At 40.5% G+C, this 8,233-nt stretch overlaps 1 protein-coding gene across 2 annotated transcripts in view; it reads right to left on the reverse strand.

Moving 5' to 3' along the window:
• Positions 1-8,233, reverse strand: part of SPECC1L (sperm antigen with calponin homology and coiled-coil domains 1 like) — a 139,585-nt gene that overhangs the window by 122,938 nt on the left and 8,414 nt on the right. The window contains exon 1 of one of the 2 annotated variants that reach the window (XM_039222157.1): positions 4,023-4,080. The exons of the other annotated variant lie outside the window; for it this stretch is intronic. The gene's annotated coding sequence lies outside the window, so the exon portion shown is untranslated. Of the gene's footprint in view, positions 1-4,022; positions 4,081-8,233 lie in introns of those variants that run through there. 2 annotated transcript variants of the gene reach the window in all.

Raw genomic sequence — 8,233 nt, forward strand, 5'->3', positions numbered from 1 at the left:
TTTGAAAAAAATCTCTCTAGGAATAGTATTGGAAAAATTATAAATTCCAAATCCATTCTTTATTGTGACCTGATTTTAAATAATACAGAAGGAGGGGCACTTGGCTGGCTCAGTTGGTAGAGCATGCAACTCTTGACCTCAAGGTTGTGAGAGCCTCACGCTGGGTGCAGAGATTACTTAAAACCAGAATATTTAAATAAATAAATAAATAAATAAATAAATAAAATAAAATAAAATAGGGGTGCCTGGGTGGCTCAGTCAGTTAAGCGTCCGACTTTGGCTCAGGTCATATTCTCACGGTTCGTGGGTTCAAGCCCCGTGTCGGGCTCTGTGCTGACAGCCAGCTCAGAGCCTGGAGTCTGTTTCAGATTCTGTATCTCCCTCTCTGTCTGACCCTCCCTTGCTCATGCTTCTCTCTCTTTCCCTCAGAAATAAATAAGACATTAAAATTTTTAAATAAAATAAAATAAAATAAAATAAAATAAAATAAAATAAAATAAAATAAAGCAATATTTGGGCCATGTGGGTGTCGCAGTTAATTGAGGGTCTGACTCTTAATTTTCGACTTAGGTCATGATTTCATGGTGTGTGGGGTCAGGACCCTGTCAGGCTCCATGCTGACAACTCAGAGCCTGCTTGGGATTCTCTCTCTCTCTGCTCCTACTACCCCGTCAGCATGCATACACACGTGTACTCTCTCTCTAATAAATAAATTTAAAAATTAAGTAATACAGAAAAAAAATTAAGTAATACAGAAGGAATAAGGATGCATTCTAAATGTCAGAAAAACGAACCAAAGAGAATTATCATTAAATATCATCAAAAGACTGTTCCACCTCAAAAAAAAAATTTAACGTTTGCTTATTTGTGAGAGAGACAGAGTGTGAGCAGAGGAGGGGAAGAGAGAGAGGAAGACAAAATCAGAAGCAGGCTCCAGGCTCCAAACTGTCAGCACAGAGCCCAACGTGGGGCTCAAATTCACTAACCATGAGATTATGACCTGAGCCAAAGTTGGATGCGCAACCGACTGAGCCACCCGGGTGTCCCATGTCCCACTTTTAAAACCTGCCCCTGAGTGGCTTAAGGAAAAAGAGGCAAGAAGGAAAAGAAAGGAAGCCCAGCCAAGAGTTCAGGCAAGAAAGGATGCAGAGGAAGGAAGGAAAGAAGTGTAAAAGGGGAGAAGACTTTGGTAAAAAAAAAAAAAAGGTTGGGCATCAAGTTTAATCCGCTACTCATCATCCCTTGACACCCAAAGCCTTCATTACTAGGTGGTAACTTGAAAGGGCAGCCCCTCCAATTCTTGGGCAGTTTACGGAGCCAAATGTCAGTACAATTTTAACTACCACTTACCAGAATACCTGCCAAAGCAAAGGGAATAAATTCATTCCCCTTACCTGTGAAAGCTCTTCAAATATTTCAATTACAAGAGAAACAACACCCACCTAAGTCTTCCATTCTCCAGGCTACAAAGTACTTCAACCTTATGACAAATACATTCTAGCTGAAAGGCAGCAAAAAATTAAGACTTTTAGTCAGAAACTGTGGCTTAAATCCAAGCATGGCCACTGGTTAACTCTGTACTTAACCTCATTTCCTCATTTATAAAATTAAGGAAAATAATAGTTGTCCTAATTACCTTAAGATGTGTTATGAGAGGCCCATATTTAATGAAAGATACACATGAAATGTATGCTTTTTCAGCTCTGCTGTAGATGCTCATCAGATTCCACAGTACTATTAACATAAACTTCATAAACCTTATGAATTAAATTAGTTTTATAGATACAGTTTTGGAACCCAACGCAACTAAGCACATGTGTGATGGGAGAAGGAGTCAGAGCAAAGCTGAGAGGAAGTGACTAAGACTCCCAGTACAAGAAAAAAAAGAACCCCAATAAAGCTAGACAGCTTTCTTTTTTTTTTTTAATGTTTTATTTATTTCTAGGAGAGAGAGAGAGATAGCGTGAGCAGGGGAGGGTCAGAGAGAGAGGGAGTCACAGACTGAAATAGGCTCCAGGCTCCGAGCTGGCAGTCAGCACAGAGCCCGACGCGGGGCNAAATAGGCTCCAGGCTCCGAGCTGGCAGTCAGCACAGAGCCCGACGCGGGGCCCAAACCCACGAACCGCGAGATCATGACCTAAGCGAAAGTCGGACGCTTAACCGACTAAGCCACCCAGGCGCCCCAAAGCTAGACAGCTTTCTGATTGACATTTATATCCTCTACTGAACCTTCAAGAAACACAAAATTTATTTTTTTTTATTTTTTTTTAATGTTTTATTTATTTCTAGGAGAGAGAGAGAGAGAGAGACAGCGTGAGCAGGGGAGGGTCAGAGAGAGAGAGAGTCACAGACTGAAACAGGTTCCAGGCTCTGAGCTGGCAGTCAGCACAGAGCCCGACGCGGGGCTCGAACCCACGAACCGTGAGACCATGACCTAAGCGAAAGTCGGACGCTTAACCAACTAAGCCACCCAGGCGCCCCAAGAAACACAAAATTTAGCATGCCGGCTGGCTCAGTTGGGGGAATATGCAACTCTTCATCTTGGGGTTGTGAATTCGAGCCCCATGTTGGATGTAGAGATTACTTAAATAAATAGAACTTAAAAAAAAAAAAAAAACTCTAGAGCATCTGGGTGGCTCAGTCAGTTAGGCTGAAACTCTTGGTTTCGGCTCAGGTCATAAACTCACAACCATGGGTTCAAGGCCCGCATTAGGCTCTGCAATGACAGCACAGAGCCTCCTTGGGATTTTCTATTCCCCCCCCCCCCCCCGCCCCTTCCCCACTCACTCTCTGTCTCCCTCTCTCTCAAAAATAAACATTAAAGAGGTGCCTGGGTGGCTCAGTCGGTTGACCGTCCAACTTTGGCTCAGGTCATGGTCTCACGGTTTGTGGGTTCGAGTCCCACGTCAGGTTCTGTGCTGACAGCTCAGAGCCTGGAGCCTGTTTCAGATTCTGTGTCTCCCTCTCTCTCTGACCCTCCTCTGTTCACACTGTCTCTCTCTCTCTCAGAAATAAAGTAAAAACATTTTTTAGAAAGATAAAAATAAATATTTTTTAAAAACTTTAACATAAACTTCCAGTTTGCATTTTTTTAATTTAAAAACAAAGAATTATTAGTAACTGAAATGCCAAAAATTTGCAAAGTAATTTATTAATTACAGTGAAATTCTGGTTATTAATAAATGAGTTGCATTCTGTGATGACTGAGCTGGATCTAGCCAAGCAAGACTTTGAACTGGATAGGGAACAGGAAGGTTGAGCAAATGTGTGTCTAAAGTGTGCATTTCTAACTTCATTTCCAAGTCAAATACAAATTTAAAAAAACAAAATCAGAACAGAAATGTTTAACTGCATTACTTCTAGAGCCAACCACAAGGAGTTAGTGCAGGCCCAACCCAGGATGCATATCAATATAAATCTGCCCTTGTGAGGAAGACATCATTTTTCTCTCCAGGCCTAATGACTCGAGATGGCCCAGATTATTTTCCCTAAGCATCAGCATGAATAATTTATTTTTTTAATTTTTTTTAATGTTTTATTTATTACTGAGACAGAGAGAAACAGAGCATGAGTAGGGGGAGGGCAGAGAGAGAGGGAGACACACAATCCAAAGCAGGCTCCAGGCTCTGAGCAGTCTGTCAGTCCAGAGCCTGATGCGGAACTCGAACTCACAAACCATGAGATCATGACCTAAGCCAAAGTCAGACACTTAACTGACTGAGACACCCAGGCACCCCATGAATATTTTAGAGTACGCTTTACAGTAGAGACAATCTCAAAAATTCACAGGGCAATATTATAAGTATATAAAAGTTCAGGAAGAAAACAAGACTATTGTATGGGCCTGGAAGTTTTGCCATGTCACCCAAAAATCCTCTTGACTGCATCCATCAAAAACTTCCAACACATGTACATTATCTGGCTTTTTGGTCAAGGGTATTTATTACTAATCACTAGAGTAAAAGGGTCTGCATACAATTTATAAATATGCAAACTCTGCTACCAAGGACTTAACCACTTACCTTTCAGGCCCATCAGTTTATCTCCCAGAAAAACTCTGTATCTGCATTAGCCAGCTGGTTGTTGTCTATATTCTCCTTTATGAAAGTATCTACTTTCACCTGCAAGGTGAGTAATACTATTACTGACTTACAATAACTTGTAACGTTTAGGATAATCTAGCCTTTGGTACTTCATATACACTACTCAGAAAATTGCCACAGACACAAACTGCACTGGTAAAATCCTATCTATATTATTTATTTCCTAACTTCCCACCCACTCCCCCACCAGAAAGTAGAATTCTGAGTACAGGGGAGTTTATTTTGTTCAGTGCTGTTGCCCCAGAGCCTAGAACAGTACCTGGTACTTAATAGACTTAAAAGATATCTAAATTGATGGAACGCCTGGTTAGCTCAGTCGGTAGAGTATGTGACTTGAGTCCCGTGTTGGACTTAGAGTTTACTAAGAAAAGGAAAAATAAAATAAATAAATAAACAAATATCTCCTGCCTTGAATAAGTACTGTATTTTTATTATGGAATATTACTATGAAGACCTTTAATCACAAGTAAGAGTGATACCAGCTAATTTTTTTTAAGTTTATTTATTTATTTAGAGAAGAAGGGGCAGAGAGAAAGGGGAGACAGAATCCCAAGCAGGCTCCATACTGTCAGCACAGAGCCCTATAAGGGGCTCAAGCTCACAAACCGTGAGATAATTACCTGAGCTGAAACCAAAAGTTAGATGCTTAACCAACTGAACTACCCAGGTGCCCCATACCAGCTAATTTAATGAAACTTCCGGAAGTATTAAGTGAAGAAAACAAGAAGCATGGGGCACCTGGGTAGCTCAGTCAGTTGAACATCCAACTCTTGATTTCGGGTCAGATTAGGATCTCATGGTTCATGAAATTGAGCCCCACATCAGGCTCTTAGCTGAAAGTGTGGAGCCTGCTTGGGATTCTGTCTCCTTCTCTCTCTGCCCCTCCCCTGCTCACTCTCTCTCTCTCTCTCTCTCAAAATGAGTGGATAAACATTAAAGAGAAAGAAAACAAGATGCAAACATGTCAAAAATATTCCATCTATTTTTTAAAAGTATCCTCCAAAACCCCTACATTGATGAGAAGGGGAGAATTTGAAACCCTCATACACTGCTAGTGGGAATGTAAAATGATGCAGCTTTGGAAACGTTTGGTGGTTCTTCAAAAAGTTTAGCATAGCTACCACATGACCCAGGCAGTGAATCCGAAGGGCACACCCAAGAGAACTGAAAATATTCATCCACAAAGAAACCTGTACATGAATGTTCACAGCAGCATTATTCATAGTCATCAGAAGTGGAAAAAAACCAAATGTCCATCAACAAAATATAAACTATTATTTGGCCATTAAAGGAATGAAGTGCCAGTAAATGTTATAACATGGACAACCCTTAAAAAGATTATGCTAAATGAAGGAAGACAGACAAATGACCACAATTTGTATGATTCCACTTACATGAAATATCCAGAGTAGGTAAATCCATAAAAACAGAAAGTAGATTAGAGATTTTTGGGGCTGCAGGAAATGGAGAATGGAAGTGACTATTAATCAGAACAAGGCTTCTTGGGGCGCCTTGGTGGCTCAATCAGGTAAGCATCAGACTTCAGCTCAGGTGATGATCTTACAGTTTGTGAGTTCGAGTCCCACCCGGGCTCTGTGCTGACAGCTCGGAGCCTGGAGCCTGCTTCAGATTCTGTGTTTCCCTCTCTCTGTCCTCTTCCCAACCCCCTGACTCGCGTTCTGTCTCTCTCTGTCTCTCAAAAATAACTGAACATTTAAAAAAAAAAAAAAGAGAACAAGGCTTCTTTCAAAGGTGATGAAAATGTTCTGAAATTAGAGAGTGGTGATCAATGTGCAACTCTATGGATATACTTAAAACCACTTAAGTGTACACTTCGAAAAGGGTGCACTTTATGGTGTATGAATTCTATCTCAACAAACTTGTTATTTTAAAAGAAATATACATGTTTGCAAATGAATACATGACTACATGATTCATGTATTCAAATGAATATATGCACTCAGCTATTTCTGCGTTCAAATGAACACATGAAATGATAAAGAATGTTAAAGAATAGAGTATGGAAGAGGGAGACAAGCACTGAAGCAAGGAAGAGATAAAAAAACAAAGAAAGACTAAGGGTGCCTGGGTAGCTCAGTCCATTAAGCATCTGAATCGATCTCAGGTTATGTCTTGATCTCAAGGTTGTGAGTTCTGGCTCCATGGTGGGCTCTGCGCTGGGCACGCAGCTTACTCAGAAAAACAAAAACAAAACAAAACGGACTAAAAACATGCATGGCTGCAGGCTTTGCGTGGGGGGACTGAGTCAGGCTGAATAAGTGTACAATGAGGAGAGCATAAAGAATAAAAATGAGGGAGCTCGGGTTGCAGAGTCCAGCAGGAAATTTGTAACAAGGGAGAGACAGCAAACCTGGCTAACTGTAAAGATTCAATGGAGTTTGCAGAAAACACATCAGAAAGGGTAAACAAGAAAGAACATGAGACAGAAGGTTTAAGACTGGCCTAGGGGTGTCTGGATGGCTCAGTTGGTTAAGCCTCCAACTCCTGCTCAGGTCATGATCCTGCAGTTTGTGAGTTCAAGCCCTGCGTCAGACTCTGTGCTGAGAGCTCAGAGCCTGGAGCCTGCTTTGGATTCTGTGTCTCCCTCTCTCTCTGCCCCTCCACTGCTCGCTTGCATGCTCTCTCTTGCTCTCAAAAATAAATAGAAATATTTTTTAAAAATATATCTTTAAGAAAAAATGGACTTGAAAGACACACTGGACCAGATGGATCTGACGCATATGTTTAGAACTTTACATCCTGAGGGCAGGGAATTTACTTTCTTCTCAAGTGCGCATGGCACATTCTCCAAGATAGATCACATACTGGGACATAAAGCAGCCCTCAACAAATATAAAAGAACTGAGATCATACCATGCACACTCTCAGATCATAATCCTTTGAAACTTGAAATCAATCACAGGAAGCAGTCTGGAAAACCTCCAAAAACATGGAGGTTAAAGAACACCCTACTAAAGAATGAATGGGCCAATCAGGCAATTAGAGATGAAATTTAAAAATATATGGAAACAAATGGAAATGAAAACACAACAATCCAAAATTTATGGGATGCGGCAAAGGCAGTCCTAAGAGGAAAGTACATTGCACTCCAGGCCTATTTCAATAGAAAAAGCGCAAGTCCAAAATCTAACAGCTCACCTAAAGGAACTAGAGGCAGAGCAACAAGAACGCCCTAAAACCAGTAGAAGAGGAGAAAGAGTAAAAATTAGAGCAGAAATAAACAATATAGAGACCAAAGAAACAATTGAACAGATCAATGAAACCAAGAGTTGGTTTTTTGAAAAAATAAACAAAATTGACAAACCTGTAGCCAGGCTTCTCAAAAAGAAAAGAGAGAGCACCCAAATAGACAAAATCATGAATGAAAATGGACTTATTACAACCAACCCCTCAGAAATACAAGCAATTATCAGGGAATACTATGAAAAATTATATGCCAACAAATTGGACAACTTAGAAGAAATGGACAAATTCCTAAACACACACTCACTACCAAAATTCACACGGGAAGGAATAGAAAATCTGAACAGACCCATAACGAGTGAAGAAATCGAATCAGTTATCAAAAATCTCCCAACAAATAAGAGCCCTGGACCTGATGGCTTCCCTGGGGAATTCTACCAGACACTTAAAACAGAATGAATCCCAATTCTTCTCAAGCAATTCCAAAAAACAGAAATCGAAGGAAAACTCCCGGACTCATTTTATGAAACCAGCATCACTCTGATTCCCAAGCCAGACAGAGATCCAGCAAAAAAAGAGAACTACAGGCCAATATCCTTGATGAATACAGATGCAAAAATCCTCAACAAGATACTTGCAAATTGAATCCAACAGTACATAAAAAGAATCATCCACCAAGATCAAGTGGGATTCATTCCTGGGTTGCAGGGCTGGTTCAACATTCACAAATCAATCAATGTGATACATCACATCAACAAAAGAAAAGATAAAAACCATATGATCCTGTCAATAGATGCAGAAAAAGCATCTGACAAAATACAGCATCCCTTCTTAATAACGACTCTAGAGAAAGATGGGATAGAAGGAACCTACTTAAACATCATCAAAGCCATCTATGAGAAGCCTTCAGCTAACATCATCCTCAA

This window comes from Hyaena hyaena, unplaced genomic scaffold (genome assembly GCF_003009895.1).
Source record: "Hyaena hyaena isolate Hyena2069 unplaced genomic scaffold, ASM300989v1 scaffold_1080, whole genome shotgun sequence".
In the NCBI taxonomy this organism is placed as follows: Eukaryota; Metazoa; Chordata; class Mammalia; order Carnivora; family Hyaenidae; genus Hyaena; species Hyaena hyaena.